We start from the raw sequence: 14975 nt of genomic DNA, 5'->3' as shown, positions 1-14975 counted from the left end.
TTAGTTTCTTTAGGAAAAATGTGAAAATGATGGAGCATGTGTGGTTAACCAACACACTAATTTGGGTCTAACAAAGGTGCAAAGGGTGACTCGATGTTTGTCATAGATCAATGGAGTGTTTGTGGCTAACCGGCACATTGATTAGGTGACTGTAACATCGAGTGCACCATGTACATTTGCATAGTTCTTCACACCTTGTTTGTGATCCTCGGTATCCCAGTCACAAACTTGAAAGGAATATCGAAATTTAAACATGCCACTAAAAAGTTCAATGAATCTTAAAAGATCTAGGAGTTTCAATACATTTAAAACTTAATCTTTTTTGTTTTTCATGGTGGAAATTAGTGAATCGTCATCGACTTACCATCAAATTATTTGTTATTTAGATTACAGAATCACTCTTCTAAATTGTGAATAATGTTGTTGGATCCTAGCCCTAATTTCTCATTTGGCTGTTTAATTGGGGATTCTCGTCTAATCAAAATTTGTCTCTTTTCTTTTCCAGATGTCTAACTCGAACAATAATGCTTCCGGCTCATTCTCACTCATGAATTTGTGTGGGCGGGTAATCTTCCGTGGTTCCAATTTCAATGTTTGGATTTGTAACATTCGAATGGTCACCCGATACGAGGACAAGGAGTATGTCCTCGACAAGGAGCTGAAGGAGGTGAATGTCAACAATGCCACTCCCGAGGAGATCGCTGCCTTTGAGGCCCACGAGCGAGATGCTATGAAAGTCCATTGCATCATGCTCGTGACTATGACTACAGAACTCCAAAATTCCTACCAGGACTACTATCCCGATGAGATGCACCAGGATTTACTAGACATGTACCACCAAAGTGCCAGGCAGGAGAGGCACGAGATCATCACTTCGATGATCACGACCAAGATGAAGGACGGAGAGTCTGTCACAACCCATCTGCAGAAAATGCAGAGATATGTCGACCGCCTATTGAATTTAAATGTTAACTTCGATGAGGAGTTGGCGATTGATATCATTCTCCACTCCTTAACACCTTGTTTCAACCAGTTCTGCATGACCTACCACATGAACAAGGAGCAGGTCACTTTGAGCAAGCTTCAAGGCTTGTTGAGGACTGCTAAGAGCAACCTCAAAGACAAATCTATTGCATCAAATCCTACTGCTGCCCCCATCTTGGCTATTGGGCAGGGGGAAGGGTAAGAAGAGGAAGGCTCCTTCTAAGAGCCACATTAAGGGAAAGTCCCATGATGGTACCTATTCTAGTGGAACTAAGGTTGGTCATGCTGCACCTCCTCCAACCCGAAGGATGTAGAGTGCTACTACTGCCATGAGAAGGGGCATTGGAAACAAAGCTGCCCAAAATATCTGCAAGATATCAAGGATTGGAAGATCAAGCCATCATTTGCAGGTATTTATACTATTCAATCTAATAACTCATCGCATGCTATTTCTCGGGTTCTTGATACAGGATGTGGTTTTCACTTTTGTTCTGATTTGCAGGGCTAAGAAGAAATAGGAATGTGGAGCATGGGAAGATAAACCTGATCATGGGGAACAGAAGATCGTCGCCTATCACCAATACTCTTTAGTGCTTAGTAGTGGGTTAAGACTAGAGTTGAATATTTATTGTTATTCGCCAGAAATGGCAAGAAACATCATTTCTTTTCATGATTTATATAAACAGGGATTTAGATTTTTGTTTGAAAATGAAAAAGGTTCTATTAATGCTTTCCTTAATGGTGTTTTCTATTTTGAAGCATTGCCTTGTAATGGAATATATGAAACTATGATGGTTGTAGACAACTTAGGAAATGATGTGTTGCATATTGACTCTTCCAATAGTTTAGACAAAGCATGCTTGTGGAATTGTCGTCTTGGAGATGTTAACAAGAAACGCATAGCCCAACTCTAAAAGGATGGAGTGTTGGAGTCATTCGACCTTAGGGACGATGATGTGTGCGAGTGTTGTTTACTTGGAAAGATGACCAAGTCACCCTTCACTGGTACTTCTGAAAGGGGTGATGGTTTATTAGATCTCATATACACCGATGTGTGTGGGCCCTTTAGATCCACCACAAGGGATGCGAGTAGCTTCTATGTGACTTTCATAGATGATTATAGCAGATATAGGTATATCTACTTGATCAAGCACAAGTCAGAAACCTTTGAAAAGTTCAAAGAGTTTAAGCAGGAAATGGAGAATCAGTTGGGCAGGAAAATTAAGATGCTCCGATCCGATCGAGGTGGTGAGTATCTTAGTCTTGAATTCTACAACTACCTCAAGGAATGTCGAATAGTTTCATAATTGACGCCACCTAGAACACCACAGTTGAATGGTGTAGCTGAGAGGCATAATCGAAATTGGCTCGGCATGGTTCGTTCCATGATGAGTCATGCTTTTTTACCTATCTCATTATGGGGGTATGCCTTAGAGACTGCAACCCATATCCTTAACCTAGTCCCTACAAAGAAGGTTCCCAAAACACCTCACGAGATGTGGACATGGAAAGCTCCCTCGTTGACACACATTAAGGTTTGGGGTTGCGAGGCTTTCATAAGACGAGAGACTCGCGACAAGCTCGAACCTCGTAGTGAGCGGTGTATTTTCATCGACTATCCACATAAGTCCTTCGGATATCTCTTCTATAGACCGAGTGACAAAGTTGTCTTCGTTGCAAGGAGAGGGGTTTTCCGAGAGCGAGAATTCATAAGCCATGGAGATAGTGGGAGGCAAATCAATCTTGAAGATCTTTCAAGAATTGAATGATGAAGGAACGTCAAACACTGGCGCTCGGCCTGAGGAGGAAACTCCTGTTGAACCGATTGACGAGTCCTTACCTCTTAGACGTTCTAGTAGAGTTAGTGTTCCACTTGTTTTATATGGTTTTCATATAACAAGTGAGGGTGATATGTTTATTAGTGACAGTACACTAATAAATCTGGATGAACCTAACAGCTACAAGGAAGCCATGGCAGGCTCGGAGTCTGCAAAATGGAAAGAGGCTATGGACAGCCAGATACAGTCCATATATGACAACCAAGTTTGGAATTTGGTTGACAATATGCCAGGTCGTAAGACGGTCGGGTGCAAGTGGATCTGCAATAACAAAACATACATGGATGGGAAAGTACACACTTATAAGACACGATTGGTTGCGAAGGGCTTTACTCAAACTCCCGGAGTTGAATATGATGAGACCTTCTCATCGGTTGTGAAGATAAAGTCTATTAGGGTGATGCTAGCGATTGCTGCATTTGATGACTATAAAATATGACAAATGGATGTCAAAACCGATTTCCTTAATAGGAAATTGGCTGAGGATGTTTACAGGAGTCAGCCAGAGGGTTTTGTCGATTCGAAGCATCCTAATAGAGTGTGTAAGCTTGACAAATCCATTTATGGATTGAAACAAGTATCTCGTAGATGGAATCTTTGTTTCGATGAAAAAGTTAAAGAGTTTGGCTTCCTGCGAAGCGAGGATGAGTCATGTGTATATGTCAAATCCAGTAGGAGTATAGTTAGCTTCCTTGTATTGTATGTCGATGACATACTACTCATAGGAAACGACATCCCGACATTTCAGGAGGTAAAGTCCTGGCTTGGGAAGTGTTTCTCTATGAAGGACCTCGGAGAGGCTGCCTATATTATGGGAATAAGGATAGTGAGAAACAGGAGTAAAAGACTAATAGGACTTAGTTAGAATACTTACTTGGATAAAGTTCTAAAGCATTTTAGTATGGACAATTCCAAGAAAGGGAGTTACCAATGCAAAGCAATACCATGTTGAGTAAGACTCAAAGTCCGAGTACCGAGGCCGAGACAGCAGAAAAGAGTCGAGTACTTTACGCTTCCGCAGTTGGCTTGATCATGTATGATATGACTTGTACTCGCCCTGATGTTGCCTTCGCTTTGAGCATGGTCAGCATATATCAAGGGAACCCTGGTAGAGCGCATTAGACCGCAGTGAAGAATATTCTTAAGTACCTTCGAAGGACCAAGGAATGGTTTCTTATCCTCGGTGGGAGTGATGACTTAAGGATGTGAGGGTATAGTGACGCCAGCTTTCAGACAGACCGAGATAATTATCGATCTCAGTCAGGCTCGGTCTTTACCCTGACTGGAAGAGCAATAACTTGGAAAAGTTCCAAGCAGGAGACCGTAGCTGATTACACGTGCGAATCAGAGTACATAGCAGCGAGCGAAGCATTGAAGGAGGAAATGTGGTTGAAGAACTTCATCAGAGACCTTGGAGTTGTTCCATCCATAAAGGAGTCCATGGAAATTTTCTGTGATAATGAAGGTGCGGTTGCCTTGACCAAGGAACCGAGGGATCATGGCATATCTAGGCATATCGACAGGAAATACCACTTCATCAGGAATCGGGTAGAAGAGGGATTCCTCATAGTGAAGAGGGTATCGTCAGAAGACAACCCAGCAGATCCCCTCACAAAGGGACTGAGTAGGTGAAGCACTTGTAGCACGCTAGGAGCATTGGGCTGAAGGACGATATTAGTTTAGATTAGTTAGTTTCGAAATGTATAATAGATAAATTGTAATTAACATTTGATGATTAAATAAAGGAGTATTATTTATAAGTAAAGTTACTATCTTGTGTTAATTATTTACCTATTGTTTCACTTTGCATGTTTTGGCTTCCTAAGTAATAAGATCATTCGGACAGTCCACAGTCGTTCATATGTTGGAAGTAGATATGAAAGAAGACTGTCATGAATTGGTTTGTAGATTGTCTAAAGTGTATTAGACATAGCAAAAGTTTGATGCAACGTTCATGTGTGCTTATGAAATATGATTTGAGCATTAGATTAAACCCATGCTTGTTGGCATCACTTCATGGAATTTATCACGAGTGATTGCAAGACGATAATATCATATAGTCTTTAAACCTAGATATATGGTTTACTGTTTGCAAGTTGGTTGTGCATTGATAATGCGTAAACACATCAATAACTTGATGTTATAAAACGCATTGTTGTGCATGATTTGATGAGAGAATAATAAATGCATATAAGTAGAAATATATCTGTTCCTTTTATCCTAAGAGGGTAAAAGCAATATTTGGTCCCCTCGATGATTTGGTTTGACTTATATGTCGGGCCCGGTCAGGACTGAATTGATGTGTTCAATAAAGTTCTATGTTAGACAGATCAGAGATCGAGTAACAAACTGTTGGACAATAAATATGACTATGTTCCACGTAATTGTCCGCACGATATCTTGAGAACGGAGGACTATACAATCCCTTATCTGAAGGACGTGTCAGAGTTCGACAGCGGCTTTTGAGAGCTATGATTGCTAATCGGACTTTGAAGTCGTACTTGCATTTATAGTTATTAGACTTATCCAAGTGGGAGACTGTTAGATTAATGTCCAAGTCCATAACTATATTTGGTATATAATTGACCCGGTTGTAGCATGGTCCTTTTGGGTTACCTTCACCAAAGCAACATGACTGGATGATATATGGAGAAAGAGGTTATTAATCATATTATTTAATTAATATTAATCAAGAATTAATTAAGAAATTAATTCTATGATTAAAAGAGATTAATTGAAATTAGGGGACTGGAATTGCAATTATAAGATAATTGGGTTTTGGGTTGTGGATCTTATGGATTAAGAGGGTGGACGAAATTAGGGTGCAAGCTGTTGGAACCTGAAAGTGAACCTCTAGCAATCCTAAGTACATATTCCGAAGGGTGTTGGTTTCGAAGGAAAAAGTGCTCTGGAACCTGTCCGAAGCTGAAGAGTATTTTGAAGAGGAAGAGGAACGCATTCCGGAGTGATCTTAACGTCCGGAATGCATGTTGATCCGGAAGAATGCTATTTTGTCTTTTTTTCATTTATTATCCTTGTACTGATGTAACGTTTCATAGGATTTAGTCTTTTGTTATACTAGACAATCAGAATGTCAGAAATAGTTCTATTGTTCGGTCCTATGTAAGTTACTTAGTTAATTCACTGTAACATTCTCTCCTATATAAAGGAGCATTCAATACAAGTTAAGAACGAATCTTTCACTCACTTTTGGCATTGACTCTATCATATTTAAAGCATTCTTCTTGTTCTTCATTTATTAACTTTACTTTGATCTTTTATTCTCTTTCTTAAATTAATGTCTTGATCATTTGTTGAACTTGTTACCTAAGACTTGACTGGTCTTTCCAGTCTTGACTTGAACTTCGATTAGCAAGCAAACATTGATCTCAAGGTTTTAGTTTACAAACCTTCTCCCTGCGCATCGATCATGTTCTCACAATTGGTATCAGAGCTTGAGTGGTTATCCTTTGAATCCATAAGATCATATTATAGTTGGCTTGAATTTACCTTGGTATTTCAACCATTTATGTGATAATGATAAAAGTTCTTCTATATACCACTTTAGCTTGAAGATATATTGACTTCAATGGCTGCTTCAAATCCTCAGCAAATGATTTCAATGAAAATCGTAAATAGCGTGGGTGGCCCTACACGTGCCCCATTGCTAGTTGTGGAAGAATATGATCATTGGAAAGTTAGACTGAAAAGGTTTTTACTGGCCAAAGATAAGGGTGAACAAATCTGGAGATCCGTCAAAGAAGGCCCTCATGTTCCTGTAAGAACAATTGTAAGAGATGCAGCTACACAGCTCATGCAAGAAGATGAAGCTCGTCCGGCTCCTCTAACCGCAGATGATATCGAAAAGTTGCATGCTTATCAAGTTGCCTTCTCAGAAATGGTGTTTGGTGTTCCTCCATCACTCTTTGAGCATATCAAACTATGCAAATCAGCCAAAGAGATTTGGGACACTATTCAGGATTTGATTGAAGGTTCCGAAAATATGAAGGACAAGCGCCTTACCTTGGTTGTCAATGATTTTGATACATTCACCACTACTCCAGGTGAATTTGTAGCCTCAGCCTCCAACCGTTACCGAATCGTTGTCAACAACATGACTGCTCATGGGATTGTTCGAACTCCTTTGGAGTACAATCTCAAGTTCATAAACAGTATGGGCAAAGAATAGGGAAATGTCAAATCTTGTCTCCAAAGTAATGGTTCCTTAAAAAAGCTGAAGCTTTATCAACTCTTTGATGAACTTCAAGGCCATGAGTCCAATGTTGCTCAAACAATAAGGGAATTCTTCGGAGGTCCTCTTGCTCTTGTCAGTTCTTTCGAATCAAACATTTCGAACACAACCACTTCGGATCCCTTTAAACCCATTGTTCCATGTGTTCAATCATCCACACCTTCCTTATCAACACAAACCTATCATGCTGATGATTCCGAAGCTATGGACTCTGAACTCCATTTCCAACAGGAGTTCGCACTACTTTCAATGAAGTACAAACGTCCCTTCAATCCTTCCTACAAACCATACCAAAACCGATTCCATGCTCCTCACCAGAACAATCATCCACCATTTTCAACTCCGGAATCTAAACCATACGAGAATCCTCCTGTATACAAACCAAACCTCCCTAAAACAAGCTCTACTTCGGAACCCTCTCAGAGTACAAAATCAGACAACCCAAAAATCTAATGTCATAAATGTGGTCATGCAAACCACTTTGCCAAAGACTGTCTAGCTGATGCTCCACAAAAACCAAAAATCAAAGACTCATCTTACTATGTCCGAAGAGCACAAGAAATGGCTAAAAGTGAGAAAGCCTTTGTTACTACGATCTCAAGAGATGTCGAAGGATATTGGTCCTCCGGGGATGATGATGATGTGATAACTGGAAGAAATATGTGTCTGATGGCAAGACAAACGGTGGAATGTGATGAAGGTTATTGGTCTTCTGGGTCCGAAGATGAAGATGAGGTTGCTGAACCTCACTCCTGCTACATTGCCACTAACGATCCACCAGGTCGAAGCATCGTTCAGCAGGTAAAATCTATGATCTCTGATAATAATTTTGATTTGACTTTATGTGAACCTTATCTGACCCATATCCAAACAGATATGAACACCATTTATAAAACCTATGAGTCTGCCATAGAAGCCAGTGAGAAACAAGATTGTGAACTAAGTCGTCTTAGGTTACGTTTTGAGGAAAAAAATTGAAAATCAAGTCTTTAGAGCATGAACTTGTAATGTCAAACGATGAATGTATCATTTTGAAAGATAAATGTGAAATCACCTATTCTGAATGTAATGTGTTGATTTCTGAAAATAAACGTCTTAATGGAAAAATAGATGTTTTGCGTAATTCTATTGACATGCTTGAAGCGGACATTCGGATGACTCATAATTTTCGTCATCCATGGTCTAAAGCACCTGGTCTCGGAAGCGAGTTTCCAAAACCAATTGTTAGTCCCCTGAAGGAATTGCAAAATTTGACATTTATGGGAGAAGTTCCGAACATCAAGCATTCGGACACCCCTGTTTCTCCCTTGTCACCCCTTCCGGAGACCACTGATCATTTTGAGTCCCTAATTCCTGAGTTCAAACCAATTGTTGTCAAATGTCCTGATTCCACGGAAATTCCGCCTCAGATAAACCTGGACCTGAATCGGACCACGAAATTTCATTACAGTCTCCCAAATTGAGTAGACTATGTTCCTAGAAGCAATCACACTAATAATTGTGTTGTTGAAGAAATTCCTACCATGACAACCGAAACTGATACCTCTGAGGTTGTATGGGCATCCTTAGCTGATAAGGTTGGAAAATCAAGCAGTATCTCCTCTGATTCTTGTGATTCAGATTCTTTGGTTGTTTCAAAAACAAAGTTGGTTCCCATTTCTCCTAAGTTTAATAATCCTTCCGCAGGACAGACCTCAAAGTCCTTGTCTCACACTAAGAGAAAATCAATGCTGAATAGAAAGGATATGAGAGATCCCAAAGTAGAAGCTAGAAATGCACTTAAGAAGGAAGTTAAGACTAGACAAAATTCCAGGTTCATTACCAATTCCATTCATAGTCAAAACTCCTTTGCTCCCACTAAGATTCTCACACGACCTGCCATGTCTCATAGTAGTGTAGAACCTAAGAAAGCAGATTGTTCTACTCAGCCTAAATCTCATGTGAATGTCTCAAAACCTCAAAACACACTTCCACGGACAAACTCATATGTTTTCATTGCAAAATCTGATGGCACAATTTATAAACCAAAATCTACCAATTTAAATGTGTCATCAAGCAAATCCACAAATCAAAAGAAAACCTCTTCTTCAAAATCCTTGAAGAAAAATGTTGTGTGGAAAATCAAAACTCCCATTAATGAAAAATCAATTCCGGAGGTAACCAATGTTCTCAACACTCCGGAAGTCAAGTGTCCGAAGCAGACCATTTCGAAACACCAAGTCATTGAATATGACTACTGGATAGATGAGAAGACATTAGCCTTTTGTCTGTTTCCGAAAGACTCAAAGAATTCCACTTAGAAACACAAAGCTGTTCGAAAATCACTGTCTAAGTCCAAAGCCCGTGCCCTTGTCCCAAAATCTAGTTTGGAGCCTAAAAACTCCATTTCTCACTAATTTTTGCAGGAACTTTGTGCTTCAGAGCAAGAAACAATATGGTATATTGATAGTGCTTTCTCCATGCACATGACGGGGCAGAAGGAATTTCTGCGAGACTTAAAGCTCACTCCAAATACTGGTTATGTAACATATGGAAGCAACACCAATTAACAAATTTGTGGTTATGGAACTCTCACCAATGGAAACTTCTCTATTTCACATGTTGCTTATGTAGCTGATTTGAAACATAACTTGATAAGTGTTGCTCAGCTCACTGACTCAAGTCGTCGTGTGGAATTTTGCAAGAAGTATATTAATGTGATGACTAAAGACCGAAAAGAATGTTTAATAAAGTCACTCCACAACAATAACATGTACCCACTTGACATCAACATGGTTATTGACAAACCGCAACTCTGCTTTCTCTCCAAAGCTGTTCCTGACGTCCGTTGGTTATGGCAGCGAAGGCTCGCTCATCTGAATTTTCGGTACATGAATGATCTTGTATCATGCGAAATGGTAAGAGGTTTACCTCTTCTCACGTTTGAAAATGATCATTTGTGTGCTGCTTGCGAGTGTGGTAAGCAGTCGAAGAAGGGTCATCCTGTCATCATTGAAAAATCCATTTCGGAACCTCTGGAGCTTCTACACATTGATCTTTATGGACCTTCCACTGTAGAAAGTCTTCATCATAAGAAATACATTCTTGTGATTGTTGATGATTTTACAAGGTTCACTTGGGTTTTCTTCCTAAGGTTGAAATCTGAAACTGCCTTAGAGCTCATAAATTTTATCAAAGGAATATAACTTCTTATCAAACTCCCAGTCAGGAGAATCTGAAGTGATAATGGTTCGGAATTCACAAATTTAACCATTGAAATATTCCTCATTGAAAAAGGAATCGACCACAACTTCTCAGCTCCCTATACTCCACAACAAAATGGTGTAGTCGAAAGACGCAACAGAACTCTCGTTAAAGCTGATCGATCCATGCTGAACTTTGCAAATCTACCTCTTTATCTTTGGGCTGAAGCTGTATCCACTGCGTGCTTCACTCAGAATTGAAGTATCATCAATCGACGCCTCAATAAGACACCATATGAAGCAATGAATGGTCGGAAGCCATCAATCTCGTATCTTCATGTCTTTGGATGCAGAAGCTTCATCAAGAACAATCGTGATCAGCTTACCAAGTTCCAACCTAAAGCTGATGAAGCCCTCTTCCCTCGGTACTCCTCAAAATCGAAATCTTACAGAGTTCTTAACCGGAGAACTCGTGTTATGGAATAAAGCTTTGATGTTACTTTCGATGACAACTTCGTTCGGAATTCTGGCCCTACTCACATTACAACTCACATCATGGAGTCTGATGCTCCTCCTCCAGGATGTCCGAATTCTCAGACAATTCTTGAAGTTGACTTTGAAACTCTCTTTGGTCCTTCCGAAACCGCTCTTGATTCGGAATCTCGATCAAGACCATCTCTCATTCCAATTCCTGCTTCGGAAGCCCCAGTCTCACAAATCGTTTCCAGTTCACTTCCAAGCCTCCCTCCATTTGATTCCGAACCGTTTCAACCTTCTCAGGTTGAGGGGGAGAATAATGCAAATCCCTCTCTTGAATCAAATGTGGATGGCTTCCAAGATGCAGCTGCTGATTTCAATGACTCTAATCCTCTCAACATTGATGAAAATGAAAATTTCTTCGAGTTCCCTTCAGATTATGATGCTAACCTCTCCGGTTCAGAAGTTCAGGGGGACCATCATCCAAATATTCAAATCACTCAGGGGGAGCAAATCAATTCCACTGTTGATGTAGGATCTACGGCTGCACAAGAACTCCCTCGATTACATGTTTGGACGAAGGATCATCCTCCGAACCAAGTGATCGGTAATCCTAATGTTGGTGTACAAACTCGCTCAGCTACCAACATCCAAAATGAATGTCATTTTTCAGCATTCATATCCATGGTTGAACCCAAATCCATCAAGGAAGCATTGGAGCATGCTGATTGGATTACATCCATGCAAGAAGAACTGGCAGAATTTGACCGAAATGAAGTTTGGACTCTCGTGCCTGCTCCTCCGAATCATCCCATTGTTGGTACGGGATGGGTGTTTCGTAGCAAACTAGATGATACAGGAGTGATCATTAGAAACAAAGAAAGGCTGGTGGCTAAAGGATTCACTCATATCGAAGGGCTTGACTACAATGAAACCTTTGCTCCTGTGGCACGACTTGAAGCCATCAGAATTTTTCTTGCTTATGCAGCTCAGAAAGGCTTTAAAGTTTACCAAATGGATGTTAAGAGTGCTTTTCTTAACGGTGAACTTGACACTAAAGTATATCTTCAACAACCTCCCGGATTCATCAATCTCTCATTTGCGAACTATATTTACAAACTCTGGGCTTGGTACGAGACTCTCACTGATTTTCTAAAACGCTCAGGTTTTCAAAGAGGTATTCTTGATCCCATACTGTTCCGAATATCAAATGGTAAGCATCTCATGTTAGTGCAAATTTATGTGGACGACATCATCTTTGGATCTACGGACCCATCTATGGTTGCTGACTTTGCTAAACTTATGATTAATCGATTTCAAATGAGCATGAATCGGGAGTTAAGCTTCTTTCTTGGTCTTCAAGTCAAACAGACTAACAGAGGAATCTTTATTCACCAAGAGAAGTACATTTCAGAACTCCTCAAGAAATACTCAATGGATACTTGTGCCTCTGCAAAGGTACCAATGGGCTTCGGACACAAGATCTTTGCCGACCCTTCGGGTGTTCCTGTTGATGAAAAGAAGTATCGTGGAATGATTGGATCTCTACTATATCTCACAGCAAGTCGTCCGAATATTATGTTCTCAACATGTTTATGTGCCAGATTTCAAGTCAATCCAAAGATGTCTCATCTTTTGGGTGTGAAACAAATCTTACGATACCTCAAAGGTACCAAGAGTCTCGGAATCTAGTATCCGGCAAATGAGAGCTTCCTACTTCAAGCTTACTCTGATTCGAACTATGGTGGTCTTCAACTCGATCATAAAAGCACTTCAGGTGGATGTCAATTCTTAGGTGGTCGTTTGGTCAGTTGGTTATCCAAGAAACAGAACTGCATTGCTCTCTCAACAGCCGAAGCTGAATACATTGTTGCTGCCAGCTGTACTTCTCAGGTTCTGTGGATGAAGTCTCAACTTTTGGATTATGGTTACCACTTTCAACGTATTCCTATTTATTGTGACTCTCAAAGTGTCATTGCCATCTCTCATAATCCAATTCAGCACTCCATGACCAAATACATTGACATAAGGTACCATTTCATAAAAGATGATGTACTTAATGGTGACATTGAACTCATTTTTGTTCCATCTGACGATGAGATTGCTGATGTCTTTACCAAGGCATTGGACAAAACCAAATTCAATGGTTTTCTCAACAAAATGGGTATGATGGTACCAGATCCTCAGTTCTTTCAAGAGACTTGTTCTCTTTGATAGACGTTTCTCAAAGAAATCTAGTTCCGATTTCAAAATCTCTTCATCTCGGAACTACTTTCTCTCAGATACTTAGGATCGTCTTACTTATCTTTGTTTTCTGACCTTCACTTGAGTTTTAAGTTGTACAGTTTATCTTATTCATCACGAGTATCAAGTTCAAACCATCTTCAAAATCTTTGTTTCGGAACTCGCTTCATAATGGAGGTCCGGAATTCCACTCCGGAAAGGTAATTTTTTATGTACTCTGGAATTTCCAAAATTGCTACGGAATTTCCAAAATTGCTCCGGAATTTCCCAAACCGCTCCGGAATTTCCAAAATCGCTCCGGAATTTCAATCACTCCGGAATTTCAAACTGCTCCGGAATTTTCGAACTTGCTCCAGAATTTTCAAACTGCTACGGAATTTTCAAAACTGCTCCGGAATCTCAAATCTTACACCGGATTATTTCTCACTCCGGAACTATCTCAAAAGAAGATATTCAGAACTCATCAATGTGCCTACCGGATCATAACCATTCCGGACTCACTCATCCTGAATACCAAAGGGTTTTAAGACGAACCATTCACAACAGTTACCTGTGGCGTTTCTTATCCTATCAACCTTGATTCCCGTGCCACGATTGCACGTTTCCTAAAAGAAAACATCGAATCGCCGGATAACATTTCCATTTTAAGCTTCGAACCATTCGACCTTTCACCTTCCCGTCCCATCAACCCTAAAAAGGCACAATTTCATTCAATATGACCCATTTGAGTTCAGATCCTCATCATTACCTTTTCAACCCGACCCACCTTCCCCTACCTATAAATACCCTTTCAAATTCCATTTTACCTCTTTACGCTCTCTCAACTCTCAAACCTCCAAAAATCTATCATTGTTCTTCGCGTTCATCAAGCATTCATCAGTCTTTAACAATGGAGTCTTCGAAGAACCCAACTCAAACTGGATCAGTTCAAAAGAAATCAATCGCAAGGAAGAAATCTTCAAAGGGATCAAAGGGCTCATCCTCTTCTGCCGATCATGAACCCTTTCTCAGAGACACAAGCCACCTCTTCTCGCTGAACCGTCTAGACTACGATGAATCGATCAGATTGATGATCGAGTTCATTGCGAACCATCCCATCTCCATTCCACTTACCAAAATCCCAGATCCACCCCTACCACTTCATAATCTTCATCGAGCATTCACAAGCATCAAACTTAAGGATGGAGTTCTGGAAACCACCATTATCGGCGATCGCATCATTCCTATCTACAAATCGACCTTTCTCAAGGCAATTGGGGTCACGCCTAACCCCATTGGTTTCGAAGTGGTTGAACCAACGGCTGAAGAGTTTCAGACGTTTTTGAACTTCATTGGTTATACGCAAGACTACAAGGCAAAGGATTTCAAGAAAACCGTTGTTTCTAGGCTATGGACGGTTCTTATGCATCTCATCATCTGAGGGTTATCGGGCAAGCATGGAGGTACTGACACTTTGAGCAAGGATTGGTTGAATCTAGTCTTCAGCATTTACTCTAGGCGCAACAATGTTGTAGACCTTCCTGAAGTCCTGTGGCAAGACTTCTGCAAGTTTGCCATCAAAAGGAAACCGAACGAGATTTCAAGCCCTAGATTTTGGGCTCTGACGATTCAACAAATTTTCAAAGAGCTTTCGGAACCGCTTCCGGTTAACGTCATTCCTCCGGAGGTATGTATCTCCTTTAAAATAGTTCAGGCATATAGAATTCCGGACCAATCATCTTTTGGTCCGGTCAGACGTCTTCCGGATAATATGCTGGTCATCATCCCTTCCGACTCTCCCTATTTAAAACAGCATCTTGAGACTTCGGTTGTGTTCGACCCAACAGAACCTGCCCCAGTCTCTGTTGAGCCTACTCCGAAAGAGGCCAATCGTGCCATGTCCGGACCCAAAATCAAGAAATCAGCCAAACGAAAGGCTTCTCCTACCAAACCCAAGGCCAAAAAGAAAACCAAAGTCAGTGCCCCCTCTCAACAGGAGGGCACCCATGACATTCCGGC

Source organism: Lactuca virosa, chromosome 2 (assembly GCF_052849685.1).
Source record: "Lactuca virosa cultivar CGN04683 chromosome 2, Lactuca_virosa_CGN04683_v6, whole genome shotgun sequence".
Taxonomy (NCBI): domain Eukaryota; kingdom Viridiplantae; phylum Streptophyta; class Magnoliopsida; order Asterales; family Asteraceae; genus Lactuca; species Lactuca virosa.
Note: the sequence above shows the minus strand (reverse complement) of the source record.